Raw genomic sequence first — 14,363 nt, 5'->3', positions numbered from 1 at the left:
TTGACTCTAAGACATTCCACCTTATGTTTCCACCTTATGTTAGTCTCCCCTTTTGGCTCCAAGGCATTCCACCTAAGTTAGTCTTCCCCATTGACTCTAAGACATTCTACCTTAAGTTAGTTTTCCCTTTTGGCTTAAAGGCATTCCACCTAAGTTAGTCTTCCCCACTGACACTGAGACTTTCCACCTTAAGTTAGTCTTCCCCATTGACTCTAAGACATTCCACCTTATGTTTCCACCTTATGTTAGTCTGCCCTGTTGGCTCCAAGGCATTCCCCCTCAATTAATCTTCCACATTGACTCCAAGACATTCCAACTTAAGTTAGTTTTCCCTTTTGGCTCCAAGGCATTCCACCTAAGTTAGTCTTCCCCACTGACTCTGAGACATGCCACCTTAAGTTAGTCTTTCCTATTGACTTCAAGACATTCCACCTTATGTTTCCACCTTATGTTAGTCTGCCCTGTTGGCTCCAAGGCATTCCACCTTAGTTAGTCTTCCCCATTGAATCCAAGGCATTCCACCTTAAGTAGTCTTCCCCATTGAATCCAAGACATTCCACCTTAAGTAGTCTTCTCCATTGACTACAAGACATTCCACCTTAAGTTAGACTTCCCTATTGATTTCAAGGCATTCCACCTTAAGTTGGTCTCTCTCATTGACTTCAAGGCATTCCACTTTAAGGTAATCCTCCCTGTTGATGCCTAAAAGGAATAACTTTATTTTTGGATAGAGTGGAGATGGATTAGAGCCCCTGTTAGGTTCTTATTGCTGTCTGTGTTGCCATTAGGGAGATTTACCCCATCTATTTGTCCTGTTAACCATTATCATCAAAATTGAGAGTAAAAACAAAAAATCCCACATTTTCAGTTGTCCCCAGAATAGCAATAGAGGGGAAATCATCCAATGGGGACACTACAGGTTCCCTTAATTTGCAGAAATTTTCTCTTACTTCCTGTTTGGCTATGGGGCAGGAAGTGAAGGTAAATCTCCCCAATAGGACACAGATGGGAAAAAAACATGACAGGGGTTATAACTCTCCTTTAAAAAAAACAAAATAGCCTATAACTATATTTTAACTTATGCTGGCAAGAGATTATACAATGTTCTTTCCGTCAATCATGGGTTGACGGAAAGAAAATTGGTCAATTCCCCCATCAACACAATCAGTGTTGATGGGGGAATCCCTCCCGCAGTGCTATTGTATTCTGACAGCAGGAGGTTTCCCCGCTGTCAGAATACAATGACCACTGCTGGCGGCTATAGGGGCCAGCAGTGAAAAGTGAAAAAAAAACAGCCAGGCTGGTTGCACTGAAGTCAATGGATCGAAATTCACCCTGTTCTTGCTGAACTAGCTATGGCTGGCTTTAGTCTTCCCTATTGACACCAAAGTATTCCACCTTAAAGAAGTATTCCACCTTAAAGCGGAGCTCCAGTCAAACCAAAAAAAAAAATAAAATTAAAGTCAGCAGCTTTAGCTGCTGACTTTTAAAAAACAGCCACTCACCAATCCAGTGGTGGGCTCGCTCCCCACCATCCTAAGTGTGGGCACCCGGCTGTGACAGCTTGCGGCTTCACAGTCGGGTGCCCACTGCGCATGCGTGAGTAGCGCAACGCCTTGTGAATGGACCCGTCCTCTTCTGGGACCTGTCACGTGTCCCAGAAGACTGCAGAGAGGACAACTTTCACTTCTGATCGCCTAGGCAGTCGCAGAAGTGGGTAGCCATCAAAATTGGGTACCCGCTCCCCAAAGGTGTCAATTCTTCATGGGGAGCGGGGGACCAGTACTTAAAGCGGAACTTTCCCTTTTGAGTGGAGCTCCACTTTACGTTAGTCTTTTGCACCAGATCCAAGGCATTACACCAAAATGTTTTCAAAATGTCCCATTATTTTTGCTAAAATGTTGTCAAACTCCCAGTTTTTGTCATCTCTAATTACTACACTATTCCTTCCTGTGTTCCCAGACACGTGCATTATTAAACTTCAAATGTGGTCTATTTTTAAAAAAATCCTATGCAATGTGTGTAATCAGTGGTGTATTTAGATTTTGTGCTGCCCTAGGCAACACAAAAATTGGCGCCCCTCCACCCGAGCCTTCAACTACCACTGGCCCCCATACACCAGCCACCATCCCCCATGGGATGATCCCCGAGAGAGAGAGAGAGAGAGAGAGAGAGAGAGAGAGAAACACTCACCATCACAGCTCCGGACATCCCTGGGAATGAGAGTCGGGCTGTGCATACACCGTCATGAAACCCACACCATCTCTTGGAACCCACCAGGTCCCCATGCCACCTGTGTCCCTTCTTCCATCCCTTCTTCCAAGAGGCAGTGCTGCCCCCCCCTGAAAAATGCTGCCCTAGGCAAATGCCTTGTTTGCCTTGTGGTAAATACACCCCTGTGTGTAATGGGTGTTAGGGCTCATTCACACCAACTGCAATCATCTGCACTAATAAACACAAGCTCAACAGAAGGGCACATAGATAACAATTGTTCTACATGTACCCCGTTCATATACATGTACCCCATTCACATACATGTACCCCATTCACATACATGTACCCAGGGGCAGACTGACAACTCATGGGGCCCCCGGGCAATAGGGGATCATGGGGCCCCTGTGTCCTTGCCCAAACTCAAAAAAACCTATGAAAAAGGTACCAGGGGCATCTCATGGGGCCCCCTACTGACCCCGGCCCTCAGGCAGTGCCCGAGTTTCCAAATGGTCAGTCCGCCCCTGTATGTACCCCATTCACATACATGTACCCCATTCACATACATGTACAGTGGCATAAGAATGCAGCATATCTGCATTTCAACGCAGCACAGCACAACTCATTATATGTTAAAGTACAGCAGTGCATGAAGTTTACTGAAGTTTTATTTGTCACTTTAATTAAAAAAAAAAAAAAGATCCATGGTCACTTACACCAAAGCTGCTCACCAAAGACTCATACATGTGGAATCCTTTGTGGTGTGTACCGGTGTACGAGTTTACACGCATGCAATTTTACTTGTAGCACTTTTATTTAAAAGACTATTGTTCATTCACTTTGCAAAACTTGAAATCACAAAAAAAAGTTACAAAGTGACATTATATGAAAGTTCTGCTGCTAACCGCAACTATGTAAGTATCTGCACACCTCAGACATAAAGATATCTGGCATTTTGTAATTAAGCCATGGGGCCTAGTCCTCTGTGCTGGCAGCAATAATAATAATAATCATAATAATAATAATTTATTGCTACTACTACTAATAAAAAATTATTCCTACTACTACTACTAATTTATTGCTACTACTACTACTAATAAATTCTTGCCGCTTCTACTACTACTACTATTAATAATAATAATTTATTGCTGCTTCTATTACTACTATTATTATTATTATTAATAATAATAATAAATTATTGCTGCTACTACTAACAATAATAATTTATTACTACTACTACTACTAATAATAATAACAATAATAATAAATTATTACTTCTCCTCCTCCTCCTACTACTAATAATATTAATAAAAAAATATCGCTGCTACTACTACTAACAATAATAATTTATTACTACTACGACTACAACTGCTACTAGTAATAATAATAAATTATTGCTGCTGCTACTACTACTACTACTACTACTACTACTACTAATAATAATAATAAAAAATTATTGCTGCTACTACTACTGCTGCTACTACTACTAATAATAATAAAAAATGATTGCTGCCACTACTACTACTAACAATAATAATTTACTACTACTACTACTACTACTAATAATAATAATAAATTATTGCTATTACTACTACTACTAATAGTAATTAATTATATAATAATAATAATAATAATAATAATACATTATTCCTTCTCCTACTACTACTAATAATATAAATTATTGCTACTACTACTACTATTACTAATAAAAAATTATTGCTGCTACTACTACTAACAATAATAATTTATTACTACTACTACTGATAATAATAATGTATTGCTACTACTACTAATAATAATAATTTATTGCTTTAATTGTTATTATTATTATTATTATTATAATAATAAGCACTATTAACAACAACAACAATAATTCTCATTTTGTTAAAAACAAAAAAAGTTGGTATCATTCTAGGCCAATTTTGGGCAGGAGGTTGACTGCTTGCGCAAAAAGATACTTGCACACCACCTCAAAGTAAAACTATTATAACAGAATTAAGAAGGCTTCTGTCTCTTGAAAATGCTAACTCCCTGGCTGCTCCAATGCTCTAATCTAAATATTTAGATCTTGAAAGTCAGATCAAATGTTAGAAGGCCTCAATTGCTTACTTGCACCAGACCAGTCACCCCATGTATGAAAGCATTAGGGTCCTGCCACTTAATAAAAGTACTTGTTGCCTAGCTTTTTTGAGCTACAATCCCTCTCAGTCACAGACCCAGAAAAAGCATGCAGCAAGCAAAAGTCAGAAGTCCTTATATCAATACTTGTGGGTCAATGAAAACCTTAAATGCAAAGCAGCCAAGCAAGTGGCATTTTCAGAAGTAGAGGTCAACAATGGCAGCCTTCTTGTATCTTTCATGACAGATTTATTTTAACTTGTAATCTTTTTTTTTTTCTAACAGAAACTAATTGACATGAACCCCAAAAAGTCATTAATGGTATTAAAACTATTATAGGAAGCAGTTTAAGGATATTTTTTTTAAGAGATTTAAAAAAAAAAAAAAAAAAAAAAGATCAGCAGCTTGTTATTGTCATATAATGATAATATTGATATAATATTAGTAATTAAAGGCAGTAAAACTGTTACAGGAAGTAGTTTAAGGAGATTTTTTTTAAAGGAGATTTTTAAAAAAAAGATTAGCAGCTTGTTATTGTCATATAATGATAATAATTATATAATATTAGTGATAATAACTACTAGTAATAATAAAAATAATAATAAAAATAATTTTATAATTTATTATTATGGTTGTTGTTATTATTGTTGTTATTATCATTGTTATCATTATCATTATTTTTATTATTATTACTACTACTACTACTAATAATAATAATGTATTATTATTATTGTTATAATTCCGATAGTGTTCATAGCTTCCTAAAAAAGAAAAATTATCTCTCTCTCTTTATATATATATATATATATATATATATATATATATATATATATTTAAAAAAAAAATATTATATATATATTTAAAAATAAAAAAAAGTAAAATATATTTTTAAATAGAGAGAGAGAGATACACACAAAGTTATTATATATATGTATATATATATATTTATAAAAAAAAAAAAATAATATATATATATATATATATATATTTAAAAATAAAACAAATAAAATATATTTTTAAATAGAGAGAGAGAGAGATACACACAAAGTTATTATATATATATATATATATATATATATATATATTTTTTTTTTTTTATTTTATTTTTTTTAAATTATAGTCTATAAAGCATCATACCATATAATTTTTAAATATTATTTTAGATTTCTAGTTCTATTTATTATACAGTATAAAGTATCATACCATATAATTGTTCTACATTATTCCATATTTCTACTTATATTTATTATAGTGTATAAATCCTCCTACCCTATAATTTATTATATAATTTTATACCGCCACTTATATAATATTCTTATTACTCCCATCAACAAGCAGCACACCGAGCCTCTAAGTAGATCACATCATCTCCATCCCCCGGGCTCTCCAGCATAGCAGCAGTTCACATTAAAATTCATCCGTCACTATTAAACAATCTCCGCTCTGCCCAAAAAAAAAAAAAAAATCACATCCCCTTCCACGCAAATACAACTCTCTTTCCTTGGAGCTTCTATGTTGAAAACAATCCCACTGAAAGCATTAAAAAAAAAAAAAACCCCACTCCTTGCCCCATTGCCAAATAAAAGTTTGGCCCGGGTGAGCTGAGATTGGCCCCAGCGGGCACCGGTTGGGGGGTAACTGTCTCGGTTCACACCGCTCTGGGATCTGGCAATATTTTTTTTTTTTGCAGAAGGTATGCAGCACCTTATCACCGATCCCTGGCAACAATGTTATTCTTTTTTTTTTTTTTTTTTTCAATTCTTTTTTTCTAAATATTTTTTGGGCCACAAGCAGTGTTGACAAACAAGGACAGGCAGGGTGCAGGAGTGGGCTCAATGTGTCACCCAATGCAATGACTACTGTCTGCTGTGTGTGTAAGCTCAGGAATTCAGCTTGTTCCCTCCTCACCCTCCCACAGCAAACAAGCTGCCAAAAAAAAAAAAAAAAAAATCAACAATGGATATCTTCTTACCTTGCCTGCTCAGCACAAGGGCAGCTGCATTGCAAGAAGTGGGCAAGAGCAATATGGGCACCGGTGGAGGCGAGTTGGGCTGCCAGTCCCTTGGCCCTTGGTGTGAAGACACTAGGACAACATCAAAGCAACTTTAGGGGGGGGACCCTTCAGGGGCCTATTGTCTGCCTGTGTTGTGATCTGCGCTTCTTGCGACTCCCCCTCTGGCCGCTGGGAGACTTGGTACAGCCCAGGCATTCATGCCAAGTAGCTTTCACACATAGAAGCTTGTCTCAAGCAATTGCTGACAAGCCACAAACAAGACATTTTCTCCCTCCCCCTCTTTTTTTTTTTTTTCCCTTCTCCTTCCTCCTTCTACCTCCTCTCCCCCCCCCCCTCCTCCTCCTTCTTCTTCTTCCTCCTCCTCCTCCTTTTTTCTCCTCCACCTCCTCTTTCTTCCAAATGCAAACTAAAAACTCCACTGACAGACAGCCAGGGCAAGCTCCAATGCAAGCCACAGCACTGCTGTACCAGGAGTGGGACACACATACATGCACACACACACGCGTGTGCACACACACTGGCTGGAGACATAGCCGTGGGGGATGGTGGGGGGGGGGTTGGGTGACTCTCGCCTTTATCCCAGCAAAATGGCAGGAGAGAGGCGCTTTTGGCGAGTGCATTGTTATGATCAAGGGATTCTGATGCCTAATTATCCGCAAATTTTTTTTTTTTTTTGTGAAAAGGAAACGCGCCGCCTCGGCTCTACCTCCTCCTGCCTGTCGCCGCTCTGCATAGCACAGTCTGGCTCTGGAATTTTTCTTTTTTTAACACGCCGTTGGGTTAACGAAGTTCTTTTTTTTTTTTTTTTAATACTTGGCGCAGAGGCCGGCGACCTCTGTGATTTTTTTTTACATGCGTTTTTGGGGAGGGCGAAACACGCCGGGAGTTCTGTTTTATCATCAGTCACCAATGATAGAAGAATCTTAAGGCTTCATGCACACGGGACGTTTTTACAGCGGCTGGTTTTGGCGTTTTTTTTTAACATGCCGCTGGGTTAACGAAGTTCTTTTTTTTTTTTTTAATACTTGGCGCAGAGGCCGGCGACCTCTGTGATTTTTTTTTTTTACATGCGTTTTTGGGGAGGACGAAACACGCCGGGAGTTCCGTTTTATCATCAGTCACCGGTGGTAGAAGAATCTTAAGGCTTCATGCACACGGGACGTTTTTACAGAGGCTGGTTTTGGCGTTTTTTTTTTTTTTAACATGCCGCTGGGTTAACGGAGTTCTTTTTTTTTTTAATACTTGACGCAGAGGCCGGCGACCCCTGTGATTTTTTTTTTACATGCGTTTTCGGGGAGGACGAAACACGCCGGGAGTTCCGTTTTATCACCAGTTGCCAGTGTTAGAAGAATCTTAAGGCTTCATGCACACGGGACATTTTTATAGAGGCTGGTTTTGGCGTTTTTTTTTTAACATGCCGCTGGGTTAACAAAGTTCTTTTTTTTTTTTTTTAATACTTGGCGCAGAGGCCGGCGACCCCTGTGTTTTTGTTTTTTACATGCGTTTTCGGGGAGGACGAAACACGCCGGGAGTTCCGTTTTATCATCAGTTGCCGGTGTTAGAAGAATCTTAAGTCTTCATGCACACGGGACGTTATTACAGCAGCTGATTTTGGCTTTTGGAGTTTTTTTGTTTTTTTAATACGCCGATGGGTTAACGAAGTTCTTTTTTTTTTTTTTTAATACTTGGCGCAGAGGCCGGCAACCCCTGTGAATTTTTTTTTTTACATGCGTTTTCGGGGAGGACGAAACACGCCGGGAGTTCCGTTTTATCATCAGTTGCCGGTGTTAGAAGAATCTTAAGGCTTCATGCACACAGGATGTTTTTACAGCGACTGGTTTTCGCGGGTTTTTTTTTTAACATGCCGCTGGGTTAACGAAGTTCTTTTTTTTTTTTTTCTTTTTTTTTTTTTAATACTTGGCGCAGAGGCCGGCGACCTTTGTGATTTTTTTTTTACATGCGTTTTTGGGGAGGGCGAAACACGCCGGGAGTTCCGTTTTATCATCAGTCACCGGTGTTAGAAGAATCTTGTCTTCATGCACACAGGACGTTTTTACAGCGGCTGTTTTTGGCTTTTGGCGTTTTTGTTTTTTTTAAGACGCCGCTGGGTTAACGAAGTTCTTTTTTTTTTTTTTAATACTTGGAACAGAGGCCAGCGACCCCTGTGATTTTTTTTTACATGCATTTTCAAGGAGGACGAAACACGCCGGGAGTTCCATTTTATCATCAGTCGCCGGTGTTAGAAGAATCTTAAGGCTTCATGCACACGGGACGTTTTTACAGCAGCTGGTTTTGGCTTTTGGCATTTTTTTGTTTTTTTAATACGCCGCTGGGTTAACAAAGTTCTTTTTTTTTTTATTTTTATACTTGGCGCAGAGGCCGGCGAACTCTGTGATTTTTTTTTTTACATGCGTTTTTGGGGAGGGCGAAACACGCCGGGAGTTCCGTTTTATTATCAGTCACCGGTGGTAGAAGAATCTTAAGTCTTCATGCACACAGGACGTTTTTACAGCGGCTGTTTTTGGCTTTTGGCGTTTTTGTTTTTTTTTAAGACGCCGCTGGGTTAACGAAGTTCTTTTTTTTTTTTTAATACTTGGAACAGAGGCCAGCAACCCCTGTGATTTTTTTTTTACATGCATTTTCAGGGAGGACGAAACACGCCGGGAGTTCCATTTTATCATCAGTCGCCGGTGTTAGAAGAATCTTAAAGCTTCATGCACACGGGACGTTTTTACAGTGGCTGTTATTGACTATTGCCGTTTTTTTGTTTTTTTAATACGCCGCTGGGTTAACGAAGTTCTTTTTTTTTTCTTTTTTTATACTTGGCGCAGAGGCCGGCGACCTCTGTGATTTTTTTTACATGCGTTTTTGGGGAGGGCGAAACACTCCGGGAGTTCCGTTTTATTATCAGTCACCGGTGGTAGAAGAATCTTAAGTCTTAATGCACACGGGATGGTTTTACAGCGGCTGTTTTTGGCTTTTGGCGTATGTTTTTTTTAAACGCGCTGCTGGGTTAACGAATTTCGGCTTTTGGCGGTTTTTTTGTAAACAGGCTGTATTCTGTGCTGTTCGAATGTAAACCATTGATATAACCCAGACTGTGGGAGGTATCAGCCAGAGCTTTTTTTATTTCTATTAAGGACTGATTTATAAAGAATCTGCATAGACACCTAGTGGTTGTACATTTGTTCTGTGTAAATGGGCAAAAAAAACCCCAAAAAATGAATGTAATCAGGCTGTATTCTGTGCTGTTCGAATGTAAGCCATTGATATAACCCAGAAAATACCATACTTGTCCAGTAGATGGAGCTAAGTATTATTATGAATGCCTATGATACTTGGCTCCATCTAGTGGCCATATGCAGTATTTTACAGTTTAAATCAATGATTTACATTGACTTCATCTTCAACACGAAAATTTCTCCCTTGCAGTGAGGCTACCCCTGCGCTGCAAAGGTTAGAGGATTGTAAGAAAAAACACTTTTCCTGACCCGATCCCCTGCTCTTGCAGGCTTCTTTCATGCTGCTAGATAGATCAGCGCATACAGTCTTTTCTCACCTCCTGCGTTGGTAGCATGATGTCATTAGGTACGATGTGGGGCCCATAGCCTTGCATTGGACACAGAGGGACAGGGGCTTAGACCTAAACAAGCATTTAACCATTGAAGTGAAGGAGCAGTCCAACTGCAAGGAGGGGGTTCTTTAAAGCTGCATCAAAGCCACAGGATATGCACGTTTTGCTGCTCGTTTTAGAACCGCACTGCAATCGCAGTGTTAATGGCAGAATCCTGGGTTTGCTGCTCATCTTCTAGATTGTAAACTCCAAAGAGCAGGGCCCTCAATCCCCTCATGTTTTGCATTGTATTGGTATTGTTCTGTCACATGTTCTGTCCCCCTTTGTAATGTACAGCGCTGAGTGAACTATTGGCGCTTTATAAATACTGTATAATAATAATAATAATAATTTTGTCGCTCCAAAAACATGTGTGGGAACGGGGCCTTAGATATAAAAGACGAAAATGAATGCAGCTCTCATTAATTAATTAATACGTTATCACATGCATTTCTTAACCACTCGCCCTCTGGAAGATTTACCCCCCCCCCATCATGACTAGGTCAATTTTTTGCTATGCAGCGCTGTGCTACTTTAACCGTCAATTGCGCAGTCATGCAACACTGTACACAAATTCAATTTTTCTTTTGGTGGTATTTTTTTATTTTATTGGGTTTTTTTACATTTTTTTTATTTTTTGTGCTATAAACAAAAAAAAAAAAACAACAGCAATATTTTTTATTTTTTGCTATAAAATATTTCCAATAAAAAAATAAAATATTTCTTTATAAATTTAGGGCAAAATGTATTATGCTACGTGTTTGCTACTTCAACCATCAATTGAGCAGTCATGCAACACTGTACACAAATTAAATTTTTCTTTTGGTGGTATTTTTTTATTTTTTATTTTATTGTTTTTTTTTTAATTTTTTTTATTTTCTGTGCTATAAACAAATAAAAAAAAACAACAGCAATATTTTTTATTTTTTGCTATAAAACATTTCCAATAAAAAAATAAAATATTTCTTTATAAATTTAGGGCAAAATGTATTATGCTACGTGTTTGCTACTTTAACCGTCAATTGAGCAGTCATGCAACACTGTACACAAATTAAATTTTTCTTTTGGTGGTATTTTTTTTATTTTTTATCCAATAAAATAAAATTTCTTCATAAATTTAGGCCAAGTTGTATACTGCTACATGCCGTTGGTAAAATAAAAAATAGAATCCCAATAATGTATATTAATTGGTTTGTGTGAAAGGTAACTCTGGGATAGATACTGGAATTTACGCAGCTATGACGCTATACTTGTAATGGCAGTGATCAGTGACTTATAGTGGGACTGTGATAGTGTGGTGGGCAATCTGGTGCTAACAGACACTGGCTGGAAGGGATAGTAACTGACTGACACTGACGTCACTAGTGACAGCGATCAGTGATAATACTATACACTGTACTAATGACATGGCTGGGAAGGGGTTAACATCACAGGGTTACGGCCGCTTTCACTCTGAGTTTTCGAAGCGCTTTTGTGTTAAAGAAAAGCTCATGAAAAATTCCTCCCTACGTATGTCTATGTATGTTTTTACACTGGGGCATTGCGCTTCTGTTTTTTTGAAGCATGTTTGATCATTTAAAAACAAGCACACCAAAAACACCTTTTCCAATTGAAATCAATGGAAAACGCCTCAAAAACACACCTTGGAAGTGGTTTTTGATGCATTTTTTAAGCCGCATGTCCTTTACAAAAAAAAGCACCGAAAGTGCGGAAAAACCGTGGCAAAAACGCATATGAATTTTTGGTATGCTTTTGTGGTGGATCAGTGTGAAAGTAGCCTGTGTGCCTAACAATGTGTCATATGTTCTGCTTTTACTCACAGATCTGGTTGTTTTTTTCTCCCTGCTTTACAGGGAGATGAAAAAGCCAGATCACTGTTTTGTGTACAGACCTCTATGTGTTTGTAAACACAGAACTCTGTGATGTGATTGGCCACAGCTTATCAGCAGGTATCATCAAATTATTGGCTTAAACCTGCTGACAAACTTGGGCTTTGTCCAATCACAGCACAGGACATCAGGGAGCGTGGTGACGCGCCCGAAAACCTGAAAGCAGGTGGCTAGATGTACCGTAACGCTTACGTAAAACCAAGAAAAAAAAAGTGTCTGCGATCTTACCCCATGTGATCGCTTTTTGCAGGCTTCCTTTGCTTCTGTTTCCACCTGGAGATCCTGCCAATGGGAGCTATAATTGGGAACTCGTTGTCCTAGGGTGACAACGCTGCCTTAGCATTAATCTGTATAGGAGCAGTGTTGTCACCCCTTGAACAGGTGTTCCCGCTGTTTTTGAAGACAGGCATGAATTTGAAGTCTGAGTGTGTGTCGCTATCCAGTAAGACCTGCAGCTGTGCTAAAGTCACAGTCAGCCTTCATGGTTTGAACATATGGCTGTCCGTGTCATCCACCCCATGATAAACGCAGCTCACACAGAGCCCTGCCGATGTTCTCCATAGATATTTCAGCCAGCCTACAGTGTGCCTGAGTAGGCTCCATTCACACCTATGCAGTATTTTTTTAATGCCCATTTTGCTATGCGTTTCGCAATTTGATTTGCGTTTTTTTATGTGCGGCTGACGCGTTTTGATGGGCCTTTGACGCATTTTTACCGTGTTTTGTTCAGCTTTTTTTTTGTTCAGTGGAATTTTTTTTGTTACTGGGCAGAGTAAAAATGCAAAATGCGGCAAACATGCTGCAAAATGCGGCAGAAACGCACTACCATGCATTTCAGCAGCTTCTCCTTTGAACACTATTGTAGCAAAAAATACTGGTTTTTGCTTTTAACCCTTCCCGCCCAGCCTATGGTCAAATGACGGCCGAGTGAACATTTCGACCCTTCGGGAGGGTGTCATATGATGTCCTTCCCTGATCGCGCTTTGCACGTGCCCGCAGGGCCACGCTGTAGCGAGATCTGACACGGCCGATGACAGATCTGTGTCAGATCTCTTGCCAGTACCATGTAACCTGCTGTGACCAATCACAGCAGGTCACATGACAGTTATATACAATGGATGGCTTCCTTTCATGCCATCAATTGTATACAACTGTGTCTAGCTGTGAATGGTAACAGCTCTCACGTGCACAGTCTGGGCCAATCACAGCCCATCTGTGTCATGTGATTAGCCGTGGCCAATCACAGCTAATTACAACAAAAAAAAAAACCTGAATGAATCGATTTCATTCAGTTAAATGCTTGTATTGTGTAAAAAAAAAAAAATACTGATCACTTCCCCAAAGTAGTACAATATTACCATTATACTACTTTGATCATAGTGCAATATGAAAGAAATATTAAAAAAAGAGAGTAATAAATAAATAAAAAAAATAATAAACAAAAATAAAATAAAATTGAAAACAAAAATGATAATTTTTTTTTTTCGTACTGTCACCAGTCAGTGTCCCTGATCACTGCCACACCAGTTATAAGATGACACTGTACTGCACTGGTGACAGTATGTAAAAAAATTGTGAAAATAATTTTTTACATTTATTCACTTTTCGAAAAATTATGACAAAAAAATGACAACTTCAAAAAACTCGCCATGCCTGTTATGAAATACGCCGGACTGTCTGCTTTGCAAAAAGGGGTCATTTGGGGGATATCTGTACCATCCTGACATTTGGGGGATATCTGTACTGTTCTGACATTTGGGGATATCTGTACTGTTCTGACATTTGGGGGATATCTGTCCTGTCCTGACATTTGGGGGATATCTGTACCGTCCTGACATTTGGGGGATATCTGTCCTGTCCTGACATTTGGGGGATATCTGTACCGTCCTGACATTTGGGGGATAATCTGTCCTGTCCTGACATTTGGGGGATATCTGTACCGTTCTGACATTTGGGGTATATCTGTACCGTCCTGACATTGGGGGATATTTGTACCATTGTGACATTTTGGTGATATCTGTACTGTCCTGACATTTGGGGGATATCTGTACTGTTCTGACATTTGGGCGATATCTGTACTGTTCTGACGTTTGGGAGATAGTTGTACCGTTCTGACATTTGGGGGATATCTGTACCGTTCTGACATTTGGGGGATATCTGTGCCATCCTGACATTTGGGAGATATTTGTACTGTTCTGACATTTGGGCGATATCTGTACCGTCCTGACATTTGGGGGATATCGGTACCGTCCTGACATTTGGGGGATATCTGTACCGTCCTGACATTTGGGGGATATCTGTACCGTCCTGAGTCATTTGGGGGATATCTGTACCGTCCTGACATTTGGGGGATATCTGTACCGTCCTGACATTTGGGGGATATCTGTACCGTTCTGACATTTGGGGGATATCTGTACCGTTCTGACATTTGGGGGATATCTGTACCGTCCTGACATTTGGGGGATATCTGTACCGTCTTGACATTTGGGAGATATCTGTACCGTCCTGACATTTGGGG

The 14,363-nt window shown here is 39.2% G+C and overlaps 1 protein-coding gene across 1 annotated transcript in view; it reads right to left on the bottom strand.

Annotated features, from left to right (window-relative positions):
- BCL9 (BCL9 transcription coactivator) overlaps nucleotides 1–6,542 on the bottom strand; it is a 448,616-nt gene extending 442,074 nt beyond the window's left edge. The window contains exon 1 of the mRNA XM_089691903.1: nucleotides 6,302–6,542. The gene's annotated coding sequence lies outside the window, so the exon portion shown is untranslated. The remainder of the gene's footprint in view (nucleotides 1–6,301) is intronic.
- Nucleotides 6,543–14,363: the final 7,821 nt, after the last annotated feature.

The sequence above is a fragment of the Staurois parvus genome, unplaced genomic scaffold (genome assembly GCF_062004578.1).
Source record: "Staurois parvus isolate SC_StPar_1 unplaced genomic scaffold, SC_StPar_1.0 ptg000574l, whole genome shotgun sequence".
In the NCBI taxonomy this organism is placed as follows: domain Eukaryota; kingdom Metazoa; phylum Chordata; class Amphibia; order Anura; family Ranidae; genus Staurois; species Staurois parvus.
Note: the sequence above shows the minus strand (reverse complement) of the source record. Positions and strands in the feature narration are given on the sequence as shown.